Raw genomic sequence first — 20,221 nt, 5'->3', positions numbered from 1 at the left:
AAACAAAATGTCCTTCCACATACCCAATCCAACGTCTCTCAACACACTGAATCCAAACTTCCAACCACATACTCAATCCAAACTTCCCTCCACATACACAGTCCCAAATTCCTTTCACATACCCAATCCAAAGTTCCCTCCACATACCCAATCCAAAGTTCCCTCCACATACCCAATCCAAACTCCTCTCCACATACACAATCCAAACTCCTCTCCACATACCCAATCCAAACTCCTCTCCACATACCCAATCCAAACTCCTCTCCACATACCCAATCCAAACTCCTCTCCACATACCCAATCCAAACTCCTCTCCACATACCCAATCCAAAATACCCTCCACATACCCAATCCAAACTCCTCTCCACATACCCAACCCAATCTTCCCCCCTCATACACAATCCAAACTTCCCTGAACATACCCAATCTAAACATATCTCCACATACCCAATCCAATCTCCTCTCCACATACGCCATCTAATCTTTCCTCCACATAGTAAATCCAATCTCCTCTCCAAATACCCAATCGAAACTCTCTCCACATACCCAATCCAAAATACCCTCCACATACCGAATCCAAACTTCCTTCCAGATACCCAATCAAGCTTCCCACCACATTTCCAATCCAAACTCTCTCCACAAACCCAATACAAACTTGCCTCCACATTCCCAATCCAAACTTTCCTCCAAATACCCAATCCAAACTCTCTCCACATTCTGAATCCAAACATCCCACGACATACCCAATGCAACCTTCCCTCCATATACAATCTAAACTTCTCTCCAAATAACCAATCCAAACAACTCTCCACATACAGTTTCCAAACTCCCCTGCACATTCTCAAACAAAATGTCCTTCCACATACCCAATCCAATGTCTCTCAACACACTGAATCCAAACTTCCAACCACATACTCAATCCAAACTTCCCTCCACATACCCAGTCCCGAATTCCTTTCACATACCCAATCCAAAGTTCCCACCACATACCCAATACAAACTCCCCTGCACAATCTCAAACAAAATGTCCTTCCACATACCCAATCCAAACTCCTCTCCACCTACCCAATCCAAACTCCTCTCCACCTACCCAATCCAAACTCCTCTCCACCTACCCAATCCAAACTCCTCTCCACCTATCCAATCCAAACTCCTCTCCACCTACCCAATCCAAACTCCTCTCCACCTACCCAATCCAAACTCCTCTCCACCTACCCAATCCAAACTCCTCTCCACCTACCCAATCCAAACTCCTCTCCACCTACCCAATCCAAACTCCTCTCCACCTACCCAATCCAAACTCCTCTCCACCTACCCAATCCAAACTCCTCTCCACCTACCCAATCCAAACTCCTCTCCACCTACCCAATCCAAACTCCTCTCCACCTACCCAATCCAAACTACTCTCCACCTACCCAATCCAAACTCCTCTCCACCTACCCAATCCAAACTCCTCTCCACCTACCCAATCCAAACTCCTCTCCACCTACCCAATCCAAACTCCTCTCCACCTACCCAATCCAAACTCCTCTCCACCTACCCAATCCAAACTCCTCTCCACCTACCCAATCCAAACTCCTCTCCACCTACCCAATCCAAACTCCTCTCCACCTACCCAATCCAAACTCCTCTCCACCTACCCAATCCAAACTCCTCTCCACCTACCCAATCCAAACTCCTCTCCACCTACCCAATCCAAACTCCTCTCCACCTACCCAATCCAAACTCCTCTCCACATACCCAATCCAAACTCCTCTCCACATACCCAATCCAAACTCCTCTCCACCTACCCAATCCAAACTCCTCTCCACATACCCAATCCAAACTCCTCTCCACATACCCAATCCAAACTCCTCTCCACATACCCAATCCAAACTCCTCTCCACATACCCAATCCAAACTCCTCTCCACATACCCAATCCAAACTCCTCTCCACATACCCAATCCAAACTCCTCTCCACATACCCAATCCAAACTCCTCTCCACATACCCAATCCAAACTCCCTCTTCCACTTCCTCACATACCCAATCCAAACTCCTCTCCACATACCCAATCCAAACTCCTCTCCACATACCCAATCCAAACTCCTCTCCACATACCCAATCCAAACTCCTCTCCACATACCCAATCCAAACTCCTCTCCACATACCCAATCCAAACTCCTCTCCACATACCCAATCCAAACTCCTCTCCACATACCCAATCCAAACTCCTCTCCACATACCCAATCCAAACTCCTCTCCACATACCCAATCCAAACTCCTCTCCACATACCCAATCCAAACTCCTCTCCACATACCCAATCCAAACTCCTCTCCACATACCCAATCCAAACTCCTCTCCACATACCCAATCCAAACTCCTCTCCACATACCCAATCCAAACTCCTCTCCACATACCCAATCCAAACTCCTCTCCACATGCCCAATCCAAACTCCTCTCCACATGCCAATCCAAACTCCTCTCCACATGCCCAATCCAAACTCCTCTCCACATGCCCAATCCAAACTCCTCTCCACATACCCAATCCAAACTCCTCTCCACATACCCAATCCAAACTCCTCTCCACATACCCAATCCAAACTCCTCTCCACATACCCAATCCAAACTCCTCTCCACATACCCAATCCAAACTCCTCTCCACATACCCAATCCAAACTCCTCTCCACATACCCAATCCAAACTCCTCTCCACATACCCAATCCAAACTCCTCTCCACATACCCAATCCAAACTCCTCTCCACATACCCAATCCAAACTCCTCTCCACATACCCAATCCAAACTCCTCTCCACATACCCAATCCAAACTCCTCTCCACATACCCAATCCAAACTGCTCTCCACATACCCAATCCAAACTCCTCTCCACATACCCAATCCAAACTCCTCTCCACATACCCAATCCAAACTCCTCTCCACATACCCAATCCAAACTCCTCTCCACATACCCAATCCAAACTCCTCTCCACATACCCAATCCAAACTCCTCTCCACATACCCAATCCAAACTCCTCTCCACATACCCAATCCAAACTCCTCTCCACATACCCAATCCAAACTCCTCTCCACATACCCAATCCAAACTCCTCTCCACATACCCAATCCAAACTCCTCTCCACATACCCAATCCAAACTCCTCTCCACATACCCAATCCAAACTCCTCTCCACATACCCAATCCAAACTCCTCTCCACATACGCTATCTAATCTTTCCTCCACATAGTAAATCCAATCTCCTCTCCAAATACCCAATCGAAACTCTCTCCACATACCCATTCGAAACTCCTCTCCACATACCCAATCCAAACTCCTCTCCACATACCCAACCCAATCCTCCCCCCTCATACACAATCCAAACTTCCCTGAACATACCCAATCTAAACATATCTCCACATACCCAATCCAAACTCCTCTCCACATACGCCATCTAATCTTTCTTCCACATAGTAAATCCAATCTCCTCTCCAAATACCCAATCGAAACTCTCTCCACATACCCAATCCAAAATACCCTCCACATACCGAATCCAAACTTCCTTCCAGATACCCAATCAAGCTTCCCACCACATTTCCAATCCAAATTCTCTCCACAAACCCAATACAAACTTGCCTCCACATTCGCAATCCAAACTTTCCTCCAAATACCCAATCCAAACTCTCTCCACATTCTGAATCCAAACATCCCACGACATACCCAATGCAACCTTCCCTCCATATACAATCTAAACTTCTCACCAAATAACCAATCCAAACAACACTCCACATACAGTTTCCAAACTCCCCAGCACATTCTCAAACAAAATGTCCTTCCACATACCCAATCCAACGTCTCTCAACACACTGAATCCAAACTTCCAACCACATACTCAATCCAAACTTCCCTCCACATACACAGTCCCAAATTCCTTTCACATACCCAATCCAAAGTTCCCTCCACATACCCAATCCAAAGTTCCCTCCACATACCCAATCCAAACTCCTCTCCACATACACAATCCAAACTCCTCTCCACATACCCAATCCAAACTCCTCTCCACATACCCAATCCAAACTCCTCTCCACATACCCAATCCAAACTCCTCTCCACATACCCAATCCAAACTCCTCTCCACATACCCAATCCAAAATACCCTCCACATACCCAATCCAAACTCCTCTCCACATACCCAACCCAATCTTCCCCCCTCATACACAATCCAAACTTCCCTGAACATACCCAATCTAAACATATCTCCACATACCCAATCCAATCTCCTCTCCACATACGCCATCTAATCTTTCCTCCACATAGTAAATCCAATCTCCTCTCCAATACCCAATCGAAACTCTCTCCACATACCCAATCCAAAATACCCTCCACATACCGAATCCAAACTTCCTTCCAGATACCCAATCAAGCTTCCCACCACATTTCCAATCCAAACTCTCTCCACAAACCCAATACAAACTTGCCTCCACATTCCCAATCCAAACTTTCCTCCAAATACCCAATCCAAACTCTCTCCACATTCTGAATCCAAACATCCCACGACATACCCAATGCAACCTTCCCTCCATATACAATCTAAACTTCTCTCCAAATAACCAATCCAAACAACTCTCCACATACAGTTTCCAAACTCCCCTGCACATTCTCAAACAAAATGTCCTTCCACATACCCAATCCAATGTCTCTCAACACACTGAATCCAAACTTCCAACCACATACTCAATCCAAACTTCCCTCCACATACCCAGTCCCGAATTCCTTTCACATACCCAATCCAAACTCCTCTCCACATACCCAATCCAAACTCCTCTCCACCTACCCAATCCAAACTCCTCTCCACCTACCCAATCCAAACTCCTCTCCACCTACCCAATCCAAACTCCTCTCCACCTACCCAATCCAAACTCCTCTCCACCTACCCAATCCAAACTCCTCTCCACCTACCCAATCCAAACTCCTCTCCACCTACCCAATCCAAACTCCTCTCCACCTACCCAATCCAAACTCCTCTCCACCTACCCAATCCAAACTCCTCTCCACCTACCCAATCCAAACTCCTCTCCACCTACCCAATCCAAACTCCTCTCCACCTACCCAATCCAAACTCCTCTCCACCTACCCAATCCAAACTCCTCTCCACCTACCCAATCCAAACTCCTCTCCACCTACCCAATCCAAACTCCTCTCCACCTACCCAATCCAAACTCCTCTCCACCTACCCAATCCAAACTCCTCTCCACCTACCCAATCCAAACTCCTCTCCACCTACCCAATCCAAACTCCTCTCCACCTACCCAATCCAAACTCCTCTCCACCTACCCAATCCAAACTCCTCTCCACCTACCCAATCCAAACTCCTCTCCACCTACCCAATCCAAACTCCTCTCCCCACCTACCCAATCCAAACTCCTCTCCACCTACCCAATCCAAACTCCTCTCCACCTACCCAATCCAAACTCCTCTCCACCTACCCAATCCAAACTCCTCTCCACCTACCCAATCCAAACTCCTCTCCACCTACCCAATCCAAACTCCTCTCCACATACCCAATCCAAACTCCTCTCCACATACCCAATCCAAACTCCTCTCCACATACCCAATCCAAACTCCTCTCCACATACCCAATCCAAACTCCTCTCCACATACCCAATCCAAACTCCTCTCCACATACCCAATCCAAACTCCTCTCCACATACCCAATCCAAACTCCTCTCCACATGCCCAATCCAAACTCCTCTCCACATGCCCAATCCAAACTCCTCTCCACATACCCAATCCAAACTCCTCTCCACATACCCAATCCAAACTCCTCTCCACATACCCAATCCAAACTCCTCTCCACATACCCAATCCAAACTCCTCTCCACATACCCAATCCAAACTCCTCTCCACATACCCAATCCAAACTCCTCTCCACATACCCAATCCAAACTCCTCTCCACATACCCAATCCAAACTCCTCTCCACATACCCAATCCAAACTCCTCTCCACATACCCAATCCAAACTCCTCTCCACATACCCAATCCAAACTCCTCTCCACATACCCAATCCAAACTCCTCTCCACATACCCAATCCAAACTCCTCTCCACATACCCAATCCAAACTCCTCTCCACATACCCAATCCAAACTCCTCTCCACATACCCAATCCAAACTCCTCTCCACATACCCAATCCAAACTCCTCTCCACATACCCAATCCAAACTCCTCTCCACATACCCAATCCAAACTCCTCTCCACATACCCAATCCAAACTCCTCTCCACATACCCAATCCAAACTCCTCTCCACATACCCAATCCAAACTCCTCTCCACATACCCAATCCAAACTCCTCTCCACATACCCAATCCAAACTCCTCTCCACATACCCAATCCAAACTCCTCTCCACATACCCAATCCAAACTCCTCTCCACATACCCAATCCAAACTCCTCTCCACATACCCAATCCAAACTCCTCTCCACATACGCTATCTAATCTTTCCTCCACATAGTAAATCCAATCTCCTCTCCAAATACCCAATCGAAACTCTCTCCACATACCCATTCGAAACTCCTCTCCACATACCCAATCCAAACTCCTCTCCACATACCCAACCCAATCCTCCCCCCTCATACACAATCCAAACTTCCCTGAACATACCCAATCTAAACATATCTCCACATACCCAATCCAAACTCCTCTCCACATACGCCATCTAATCTTTCCTCCACATAGTAAATCCAATCTCCTCTCCAAATACCCAATCGAAACTCTCTCCACATACCCAATCCAAAATACCCTCCACATACCGAATCCAAACTTCCTTCCAGATACCCAATCAAGCTTCCCACCACATTTCCAATCCAAATTCTCTCCACAAACCCAATACAAACTTGCCTCCACATTCGCAATCCAAACTTTCCTCCAAATACCCAATCCAAACTCTCTCCACATTCTGAATCCAAACATCCCACGACATACCCAATGCAACCTTCCCTCCATATACAATCTAAACTTCTCTCCAAATAACCAATCCAAACAACACTCCACATACAGTTTCCAAACTCCCCAGCACATTCTCAAACAAAATGTCCTTCCACATACCCAATCCAACGTCTCTCAACACACTGAATCCAAACTTCCAACCACATACTCAATCCAAACTTCCCTCCACATACACAGTCCCAAATTCCTTTCACATACCCAATCCAAAGTTCCCTCCACATACCCAATCCAAAGTTCCCTCCACATACCCAATCCAAACTCCTCTCCACATACCCAATCCAAACTCCTCTCCACATACACAATCCAAACTCCTCTCCACATACACAATCCAAACTCCTCTCCACATACACAATCCAAACTCCTCTCCACATACACAATCCAAATTCCTCTCCACATACACAATCCAAACTCCTCTCCACATACACAATCCAAACTCCTCTCCACATACACAATCCAAACTCCTCTCCACATACACAATCCAAACTCCTCTCCACATACCCAATCCAAACTCCTCTCCACATACCCAATCCAAACTCCTCTCCACATACCCAATCCAAACTCCTCTCCACATACCCAATCCAAACTCCTCTCCACATACCCAATCCAACTCCTCTCCACATACCCAATCCAACTCCTCTCCACATACCCAATCCAAACTCCTCTCCACATACCCAATCCAAACTCCTCTCCACATACCCAATCCAAACTCCTCTCCACATACCCAATCCAAACTCCTCTCCACATACCCAATCCAAACTCCTCTCCACATACCCAATCCAAACTCCTCTCCACATACCCAATCCAAACTCCTCTCCACATACCCAATCCAAACTCCTCTCCACATACCCAATCCAAACTCCTCTCCACATACCCAATCCAAACTCCTCTCCACATACCCAATCCAAACTCCTCTCCACATACCCAATCCAAACTCCTCTCCACATACCCAATCCAAACTCCTCTCCACATACCCAATCCAAACTCCTCTCCACATACCCAATCCAAACTCCTCTCCACATACCCAATCCAAACTCCTCTCCACATACCCAATCCAAACTCCTCTCCACATACCCAATCCAAACTCCTCTCCACATACCCAATCCAAACTCCTCTCCACATACCCAATCCAAACTCCTCTCCACATACCCAATCCAAACTCCTCTCCACATACCCAATCCAAACTCCTCTCCACATACCCAATCCAAACTCCTCTCCACATACCCAATCCAAACTCCTCTCCACATACCCAATCCAAACTCCTCTCCACATACCCAATCCAAACTCCTCTCCACATACCCAATCCAAACTCCTCTCCACATACCCAATCCAAACTCCTCTCCACATACCCAATCCAAACTCCTCTCCACATACCCAATCCAAACTCCTCTCCACATACCCAATCCAAACTCCTCTCCACATACCCAATCCAAACTCCTCTCCACATACCCAATCCAAACTCCTCTCCACATACCCAATCCAAACTCCTCTCCACATACCCAATCCAAACTCCTCTCCACATACCCAATCCAAACTCCTCTCCACATACCCAATCCAAACTCCTCTCCACATACCCAATCCAAACTCCTCTCCACATACCCAATCCAAACTCCTCTCCACATACCCAATCCAAACTCCTCTCCACCTACCCAATCCAAACTCCTCTCCACATACCCAATCCAAACTCCTCTCCACATACCCAATCCAAACTCCTCTCCACATACGCCATCTAATCTTTCCTCCACATAGTAAATCCAATCTCCTCTCCAAATACCCAATCGAAACTCTCTCCACATACCCAATCCAAAATACCCTCCACATACCGAATCCAAACTTCCTTCCAGATACCCAATCAAGCTTCCCACCACATTTCCAATCCAAATTCTCTCCACAAACCCAATACAAACTTGCCTCCACATTCGCAATCCAAACTTTCCTCCAAATACCCAATCCAAACTCTCTCCACATTCTGAATCCAAACATCCCACGACATACCCAATGCAACCTTCCCTCCATATACAATCTAAACTTCTCTCCAAATAACCAATCCAAACAACACTCCACATACAGTTTCCAAACTCCCCAGCACATTCTCAAACAAAATGTCCTTCCACATACCCAATCCAACGTCTCTCAACACACTGAATCCAAACTTCCAACCACATACTCAATCCAAACTTCCCTCCACATACACAGTCCCAAATTCCTTTCACATACCCAATCCAAAGTTCCCTCCACATACCCAATCCAAACTCCTCTCCACATACCCAATCCAAACTCCTCTCCACATACCCAATCCAAACTCCTCTCCACATACCCAATCCAAACTCCTCTCCACATACCCAATCCAAACTCCTCTCCACATACCCAATCCAAACTCCTCTCCACATACCCAATCCAAACTCCTCTCCACATACCCAATCCAAACTCCTCTCCACATACCCAATCCAAACTCCTCTCCACATACCCAATCCAAACTCCTCTCCACATACCCAATCCAAACTCCTCTCCACATACCCAATCCAAACTCCTCTCCACATACCCAATCCAAACTCCTCTCCACATACCCAATCCAAACTCCTCTCCACATACCCAATCCAAACTCCTCTCCACATACCCAATCCAAACTCCTCTCCACATACCCAATCCAAACTCCTCTCCACATACCCAATCCAAACTCCTCTCCACATACCCAATCCAAACTCCTCTCCACATACCCAATCCAAACTCCTCTCCACATACCCAATCCAAACTCCTCTCCACATACCCAATCCAAACTCCTCTCCACATACCCAATCCAAACTCCTCTCCACATACCCAATCCAAACTCCTCTCCACATACCCAATCCAAACTCCTCTCCACATACCCAATCCAAACTCCTCTCCACATACCCAATCCAAACTCCTCTCCACATACCCAATCCAAACTCCTCTCCACATACCCAATCCAAACTCCTCTCCACATACCCAATCCAAACTCCTCTCCACATACCCAATCCAAACTCCTCTCCACATACCCAATCCAAACTCCTCTCCACATACCCAATCCAAACTCCTCTCCACATACCCAATCCAAACTCCTCTCCACATACCCAATCCAAACTCCTCTCCACATACCCAATCCAAACTCCTCTCCACATACCCAATCCAAACTCCTCTCCACATACCCAATCCAAACTCCTCTCCACATACCCAATCCAAACTCCTCTCCACATACCCAATCCAAACTCCTCTCCACATACCCAATCCAAACTCCTCTCCACATACCCAATCCAAACTCCTCTCCACATACCCAATCCAAACTCCTCTCCACATACCCAATCCAAACTCCTCTCCACATACCCAATCCAAACTCCTCTCCACATACCCAATCCAAACTCCTCTCCACATACCCAATCCAAACTCCTCTCCACATACCCAATCCAAACTCCTCTCCACATACCCAATCCAAACTCCTCTCCACATACCCAATCCAAACTCCTCTCCACATACCCAATCCAAACTCCTCTCCACATACCCAATCCAAACTCCTCTCCACATACCCAATCCAAACTCCTCTCCACATACCCAATCCAAACTCCTCTCCACATACCCAATCCAAACTCCTCTCCACATACCCAATCCAAACTCCTCTCCACATACCCAATCCAAACTCCTCTCCACATACCCAATCCAAACTCCTCTCCACATACCCAATCCAAACTCCTCTCCACATACCCAATCCAAACTCCTCTCCACATACCCAATCCAAACTCCTCTCCACATACCCAATCCAAACTCCTCTCCACATACCCAATCCAAACTCCTCTCCACATACCCAATCCAAACTCCTCTCCACATACCCAATCCAAACTCCTCTCCACATACCCAATCCAAACTCCTCTCCACATACCCAATCCAAACTCCTCTCCACATACCCAATCCAAACTCCTCTCCACATACCCAATCCAAACTCCTCTCCACATACCCAATCCAAACTCCTCTCCACATACCCAATCCAAACTCCTCTCCACATACCCAATCCAAACTCCTCTCCACATACCCAATCCAAACTCCTCTCCACATACCCAATCCAAACTCCTCTCCACATACCCAATCCAAACTCCTCTCCACATACCCAATCCAAACTCCTCTCCACATACCCAATCCAAACTCCTCTCCACATACCCAATCCAAACTCCTCTCCACATACCCAATCCAAACTCCTCTCCACATACCCAATCCAAACTCCTCTCCACATACCCAATCCAAACTCCTCTCCACATACCCAATCCAAACTCCTCTCCACATACCCAATCCAAACTCCTCTCCACATACCCAATCCAAACTCCTCTCCACATACCCAATCCAAACTCCTCTCCACATACCCAATCCAAACTCCTCTCCACATACCCAATCCAAACTCCTCTCCACATACCCAATCCAAACTCCTCTCCACATACCCAATCCAAACTCCTCTCCACATACCCAATCCAAACTCCTCTCCACATACCCAATCCAAACTCCTCTCCACATACCCAATCCAAACTCCTCTCCACATACCCAATCCAAACTCCTCTCCACATACCCAATCCAAACTCCTCTCCACATACCCAATCCAAACTCCTCTCCACCTACCCAATCCAAACTCCTCTCCACCTACCCAATCCAAACTCCTCTCCACCTACCCAATCCAAACTCCTCTCCACCTACCCAATCCAAACTCCTCTCCACCTACCCAATCCAAACTCCTCTCCACCTACCCAATCCAAACTCCTCTCCACCTACCCAATCCAAACTCCTCTCCACCTACCCAATCCAAACTCCTCTCCACCTACCCAATCCAAACTCCTCTCCACCTACCCAATCCAAACTCCTCTCCACCTACCCAATCCAAACTCCTCTCCACCTACCCAATCCAAACTCCTCTCCACCTACCCAATCCAAACTCCTCTCCACCTACCCAATCCAAACTCCTCTCCACCTACCCAATCCAAACTCCTCTCCACCTACCCAATCCAAACTCCTCTCCACCTACCCAATCCAAACTCCTCTCCACCTACCCAATCCAAACTCCTCTCCACCTACCCAATCCAAACTCCTCTCCACCTACCCAATCCAAACTCCTCTCCACCTACCCAATCCAAACTCCTCTCCACCTACCCAATCCAAACTCCTCTCCACCTACCCAATCCAAACTCCTCTCCACCTACCCAATCCAAACTCCTCTCCACCTACCCAATCCAAACTCCTCTCCACCTACCCAATCCAAACTCCTCTCCACCTACCCAATCCAAACTCCTCTCCACCTACCCAATCCAAACTCCTCTCCACCTACCCAATCCAAACTCCTCTCCACCTACCCAATCCAAACTCCTCTCCACCTACCCAATCCAAACTCCTCTCCACCTACCCAATCCAAACTCCTCTCCACCTACCCAATCCAAACTCCTCTCCACCTACCCAATCCAAACTCCTCTCCACCTACCCAATCCAAACTCCTCTCCACCTACCCAATCCAAACTCCTCTCCACCTACCCAATCCAAACTCCTCTCCACCTACCCAATCCAAACTCCTCTCCACCTACCCAATCCAAACTCCTCTCCACCTACCCAATCCAAACTCCTCTCCACCTACCCAATCCAAACTCCTCTCCACCTACCCAATCCAAACTCCTCTCCACCTACCCAATCCAAACTCCTCTCCACCTACCCAATCCAAACTCCTCTCCACCTACCCAATCCAAACTCCTCTCCACCTACCCAATCCAAACTCCTCTCCACCTACCCAATCCAAACTCCTCTCCACCTACCCAATCCAAACTCCTCTCCACCTACCCAATCCAAACTCCTCTCCACCTACCCAATCCAAACTCCTCTCCACCTACCCAATCCAAACTCCTCTCCACCTACCCAATCCAAACTCCTCTCCACCTACCCAATCCAAACTCCTCTCCACATACCCAATCCAAACTCCTCTCCACATACCCAATCCAAACTCCTCTCCACATACCCAATCCAAACTCCTCTCCACATACCCAATCCAAACTCCTCTCCACATACCCAATCCAAACTCCTCTCCACATACCCAATCCAAACTCCTCTCCACATACCCAATCCAAACTCCTCTCCACATACCCAATCCAAACTCCTCTCCACATACCCAATCCAAACTCCTCTCCACATGCCCAATCCAAACTCCTCTCCACATGCCCAATCCAAACTCCTCTCCACATGCCCAATCCAAACTCCTCTCCACATGCCCAATCCAAACTCCTCTCCACATGCCCAATCCAAACTCCTCTCCACATGCCCAATCCAAACTCCTCTCCACATGCCCAATCCAAACTCCTCTCCACATGCCCAATCCAAACTCCTCTCCACATGCCCAATCCAAACTCCTCTCCACATGCCCAATCCAAACTCCTCTCCACATGCCCAATCCAAACTCCTCTCCACATGCCCAATCCAAACTCCTCTCCACATGCCCAATCCAAACTCCTCTCCACATGCCCAATCCAAACTCCTCTCCACATGCCCAATCCAAACTCCTCTCCACATGCCCAATCCAAACTCCTCTCCACATGCCCAATCCAAACTCCTCTCCACATGCCCAATCCAAACTCCTCTCCACATGCCCAATCCAAACTCCTCTCCACATGCCCAATCCAAACTCCTCTCCACATGCCCAATCCAAACTCCTCTCCACATGCCCAATCCAAACTCCTCTCCACATGCCCAATCCAAACTCCTCTCCACATGCCCAATCCAAACTCCTCTCCACATGCCCAATCCAAACTCCTCTCCACATGCCCAATCCAAACTCCTCTCCACATGCCCAATCCAAACTCCTCTCCACATGCCCAATCCAAACTCCTCTCCACATGCCCAATCCAAACTCCTCTCCACATGCCCAATCCAAACTCCTCTCCACATGCCCAATCCAAACTCCTCTCCACATGCCCAATCCAAACTCCTCTCCACATGCCCAATCCAAACTCCTCTCCACATGCCCAATCCAAACTCCTCTCCACATGCCCAATCCAAACTCCTCTCCACATGCCCAATCCAAACTCCTCTCCACATGCCCAATCCAAACTCCTCTCCACATGCCCAATCCAAACTCCTCTCCACATGCCCAATCCAAACTCCTCTCCACATGCCCAATCCAAACTCCTCTCCACATGCCCAATCCAAACTACTCTCCACATGCCCAATCCAAACTCCTGTCCACCTACCCAATCCAAACTCCTGTAATCCTACCCAATCCAAACTACTGTCCACATACCCAATCCAAAATCCTCTCCGCGTACCCAATCGAAGCACCTCACCATATACCATTCAAAACTTCGCTCGAAACACTCAATCCAAACTCCTCTCCACATACACAATCCGAACACCTCTCCACATATCCAATCCAAACTCATCTCCACATGCCAATCCAAACTCCTCTCCACATACCCAATCCAAACTCCTCTCCACATACCCAATCCAAACTCCTCTCCACCTGCCCAATCCAAACTCATGTCCACATACCCAATCCAATCTACTCTCCACATACCCAATCCAATCTACTCTCCACATATCCAATCCAATCTACTCTCCACATACCCAATCCAATCTCCTCTCCTCATACCCAATCCAAGCTACTCTCCTCATATCCAATCCAAGCTACTCTCCTCATATCCAATCCAAGCTACTCTCCTCATACCCAATCCAAGCTACTGTCCACATATCCAATCCAAGCTACTCTCCTCATACCCAATCCAAACACCTCTCCTCATACCCAATCCAAGCTGCTGTCCACATTCCCAATCTAAACTTCCCTTCACATACCCAGTCCAATCCCCTCTCCACATACCCAATCCAGACTCCTCTCCACATACCCAATCTAACCTTCCCTTCACATACCCAATCCAAACTCCTCTGCACACACCCAATCTAAACTTCCCTTCACATACCCAATCCAAACTCCTCTCCACATACCCAATCCAAACATCCCGCCACATACCCAATCCAAACTCTCTCCACATAACCAGTTAAAACTTCCCTTGATGTACCCAATCACAATTGCTTCCACATCCCAATCCAACCTTCCCTCCACATTCCAATCCATACTTCCCTCCACAAACCAAATCCAAACCTCCTTCCACATACACAATTCAAACTTCCCACCACATACCCAATCCAAACTCCTCTCCACATACCCAATCCAAACATCCCGCCACATACCCAATCCAAACTCTCTCCACATAACGTTAAAACTTCCCTTCATGAACCCAATCGAAATTGCTTCCACATCCCAATCCAAACTTCCCTCCACATGCCAATCGAAACCTCCCTCCAGATACCAATTCAAATTTCCCTCCACATACCCAATCCAAACACCTCACCATATACCATTCAAAACTTCGCTCGAAACACTCAATCCAAACTCCTCTCCACATACACAATCCAAACACCTTTCCACATACCCAATCCAAACTTATCTCCACATGCCAATCCAAACTCCTCTCCACTTACCCAATCCAAACCTCCTTCCACATACCTAATTCAAACTTCCCTCCACATACCCAATCCCAACTCCTCTCCACGTACCCAATCCAAACTTCCCTTCACGTACCCAATCCAAACTTCCCTTCACGTACCCAATCCAAACTTCCCTTCACGTACCCAATCCAAACTTCCCTTCACGTACCCAATCCAAACTTCCCTTCACGTACCCAATCCAAACTTCCCTTCACGTACCCAATCCAAACTTCCCTTCACGTACCCAATCCAAACTTCCCTTCACGTACCCAATCCAAACTTCCCTTCACGTACCCAATCCAAACTTCCCTTCACGTACCCAATCCAAACTTCCCTTCACGTACCCAATCCAAACTTCCCTTCACGTACCCAATCCAAACTTCCCTTCACGTACCCAATCCAAACTTCCCTTCACGTACCCAATCCAAACTCCTCTCCACGTACCCAATCCAAACTCCTCTCCACATACCCAATCCAAACTCCTCTCCAGGTACCCAATCCAAACTACCCTCTACGTACCCAATCCAAACTCCCCTGCACATTCTCAAACAAAATGTCCCTCCACATACCCAATCCAATCTCTCTCCACACACTGAATCCAAATTTACAACCACATACTCAATCCAATCTTCCCTCCACATACCCAATCCAAACTCCCCACCACATTCCCAATCCAATCATCCCTCCACATACCCAAAACTCCTCTCCACATACCCAATCCAAGCTATTCTCCACTTGCCCAATCGAAGCTCCTGTCCACATACCCAATATAATCTTCACTCAACATACGAAATCAAAACTTCCCTCCACATACCAAACCAACCTTCCCTCCACATACCAAACCAACCTTCCCTCCACATTCCCAATCCACACTTCCCTCCACATGTCCAATCCAAACTATTCTCCACAAACATAATCCAAATGTAACCCTTACCCAACAGGCTGGTATATGTCTAGGGGAAAAAGGAGATCCAGCCACTCACCAACCCACCTCCCGTACACGCAGGTGCTGTGAGAATCGAGTTAATGCCTCGCGCCCGCCAACAGTATCGAACCCACAACAAATACCGTTATGACATACACTTTAAAGAGTTTACTAAAATTAAAAGAGTAGTAGGCAATACAATATATATATATATATATATATATATATATATACAAGGAAAAAAACAAAAGGCGCCAACTTATCAAAGTTCAGTCTGTTCAGTGCACTCGTTGGAGCTCAATCAACGAACCAATCGACCCATCGTCACTTGCCTCCGACCTCCACGTCTTCGCCCCTAGGACCACGCCCGGGGGTCTTCCGAGCGGTGCAGCGCACGTCCACCTTCCTCGACCCCTCCCTCAAGTTCCCAGCATCACAAGACACAATGACATTCCCCATTGATTAACAAATGAATACAATTACCATATCAGCCATTCTAAAGTGAAATAACGGCGAGAGAAACACTTACCCGACAAAGAAACATTCCTACTTGTAACAAACCAAAGAGGCCATTTTGAGTAACATACCCAGGACATTGTACATTCTCTCCCCACCAGCAAATGTCATGCCCTCATGGCATTACTGGAGTTCCCCAAAGCTTCTTGCAACACACAAAACCCAACCCAGGTGCAGAAAGCAGTGACATAACTACCCAGAGCAGTAGAAATCACACTCGGTTCTCCCGGTACCACATATGTCAACCGCTCCGGGGGGCGCCTAATCCTTTGAGATCTCCATATCCCTTCTGCCCCACTGGGCTCCCTCGTCACCTGCGAACCCACTGTCTCGGACACCCCAGGTCTACCTGACAGACCCGCACCCCCTTCCTCACAGGGGTCCTCCCTCATCTGAGATCTCTCCGGCTCACGCTCGGTTTCCACCCTCTCTCCCACCAATGTAGGCTGCCTCTCCATCTGACCCTCAAGACCTTCCCTCCTCTCACCCAATTCAGTATGGGAAGGGCCAGGAGCCTCCTCTCCTGGTACTGGAGCACCAGCGAATGGGAACAGGACCCACTCATCTGAGTCGTCCTCCTCTGAATCGGTAGCCATTCTCGAGTGAGGGACCCGTCCCCGCTCTTCAGCAGCGGGCTCTTCCCGTTCTCCACTCCCTCGCAGAGTCCTTGTACTGGGCGTAACCTCCCACTCGGGCTCCTTATCCACCTGCACCGCTTGACCCAGTGACAGCAGGTGATTCCTATGGAGTACCTTGATAGGCCCTTTTCCATCCTCAGGTTTCACCCGGTAAACGGGCAGGTTCGGCATCTGGCTCTCTATTACATAGGGGCTGGCCGCCCATTGATCTGCCAACTTGTGCTTACCAGCGAGTCCCAAATTCCGTAAAAGGACCCGGTCGCCCGGTAATAATTGTACAAACTTCACCTTTCGATCATACCGCATCTTATTCTTCTGATTTTGTTTGGTAGCCGCCGCCTCGGCCAACTCGTACGCCCGCTGTAACTCCCTCTTCATGTCGGACACGTACTTTAGATGGGACTTCCCGGGAAATTCAACCACTCCACCTCCAAAACACACGTCAATGGGCAACCTCGCTTCCCGCCCGAACATCAGATAATAGGGCGAATACCCTGTAGCACCATTGTGAGTACAATTGTAACAGTGAACCAATTGTCCAATATGACGACTCCACCTGCTTTTCTGCCCAATCTCCAGCGTCCCAAGCATATCCAACAGGGTCCTGTTGAATCTCTCTGGCTGAGGGTCTCCCTGTGGGTGGTAAGGGGTAGTCCTGGATTTCTCAACCCTAAGCATAGTCAGTAATTCCTGGATAAGGCGGCTCTCAAAGTCCCGCCCCTGATCACTATGGATTCGCCTGGGAAGGCCGTAATGAACAAAGTACTTCTCCCATAACACCTTCTCCACTGTCGTCGCCTTCTGATCCTTGGTGGGAAATGCCTGAGCATAGCGAGTGTAATGATCGGTGATGACTAAGACATTCGCGGTGTTGCTGGTGTCAGGTTCAATCGACAGGAAATCCATACATACCAGGTCCAGAGGTCCCGCACTCTGCAAGTGCGACAGTGGAGCCGCCAACGCTGGCAGGGTCTTCCTCTGGATGCAACGACGGCATCCCCTACAGTATTCTTCAACGTCCCCCCTCATCCGGGGCCAGTAGAACTGGTCTTTGAGTAATCCATATGTCTTTTCCACCCCCAAGTGTCCAGAATCATCAGGTAAGGCCTGGAGTACAGCCTGGCGATACTCCTCCGGCAGGACCAGTTGCCAACAGCGGGGTTGGTCCGGAGGCGTCGTTACCCGGTACAAGATTTTGTTCTTTAACTTCAACCGAGACCACTCCTTCAAACACAGAGGCACGCATGGGTGTTTCGCCTTCTCAGCCAACGCCCCATCCCCCTTCTCGACCGCTCTCCACACTGTGCCAATGCCCGGGTCATTTTGCTGAGCAGTTGCCACTTCCCCCGGACTCAGTTCCGGCAACTGTTTAGTCCGCAGTGCGGTCAGGTCACAGTAAACTAGGGGTATGGCGTCGTCAAAAAAACCCAAATGGTCCACGGCTCGTTCCAGCCTCCCTCTTCCCTCGGCCTTCACGGTGATAACAAACTGCCTTCACTCCAGGGGCAGGGACACTCTCCCACTCCTCGTCCCTCTCCTCCTCCCCCGGCTCCCGACGAGACAATGCATCCGCATCGACATTCTTGCTTCCAGGGCGGTACCTCAGGCTGAAATCATATACCGACAAGGCCGCCAGCCACCGATGTCCGGTGGCATCCAGCTTCGCCGAAGTCAAAATATAAGTGAGAGGATTGTTATCCGTTCTCACCTCAAACTTGGCTCCGTACAGGTAATCGCCCAGCTTGTCCACCACCGCCCACTTCAGCGCCAGGAACTCCAACTTGTGAGTGGGATAGTTTCTCTCCGATGGCGACAAGCTTCGGCTGACAAAGGCTACCGGCCTCAATGCTTTGCCATGCTCCTGGTACAGAACAGCCCAGAGACCCTCTCGGCTGGCATCCGTGTGCAGCACATATGGCTTCTGGGGATCGGCAAAAGCCAACACCGGGGCCTGGGTCAGGGCCCTTTTCAAAGATCGGAACGCCTCTTCACATCGATCATCCCATCTCGAGCCAAAAGGTTCCGCCGGGTTCCAGTATCCTCCAGCATCCTGCCTCTGGTTCCCCGTCCTCTTCTTCCCCACCGGGGGATAGCCACACAACAGCTGAGTCAATGGGTGACACACTTTGGCGTATCCTTTCACAAATCGCCGGTAATACCTACAGAACCCCAAAAATGAGCGCAGAGCACCCACTTTCTGGGGTCTCGGCCAGGTGGTCACGGCCTCTATCTTGGTTGGATCAGTAGCCACTCCCTCTCGCGAAATGATATGGCCAATGTAGTTAACCGACGACATGCAGAACTGGCATTTGTCCAGGGAAAGCTTCAACCCTTCTTCATTAAGCCGGCCCAACACCTTCAACAGCCTCTCCTCATGTTCCTCCAAAGTCGATCCAAACACTATCAAATCGTCCAGGTACACCAGCACGTCCAACAGATTCATATCCCCCACAGTTCTCTCCATGAGCCTCTGGAAGGTGGCTGGGGCTCCCGATATGCCTTGGGGCATTCGTTCGAACTGAAAGAACCCCAGCGGGCAGATAAAAGCGGTCTTCTCTTTATCGGCCGCACTCATCGGGATCTGGTAATACCCACTTCTTAAATCCAGCACACTGAACCACTTTGCACCGCTCAGGCAGGCCAGCGCATCCTCGACTC

This window comes from Hypanus sabinus, chromosome 23 (genome assembly GCF_030144855.1).
Source record: "Hypanus sabinus isolate sHypSab1 chromosome 23, sHypSab1.hap1, whole genome shotgun sequence".
Taxonomy (NCBI): domain Eukaryota; kingdom Metazoa; phylum Chordata; class Chondrichthyes; order Myliobatiformes; family Dasyatidae; genus Hypanus; species Hypanus sabinus.
This window is presented reverse-complemented; position numbering follows the sequence as displayed.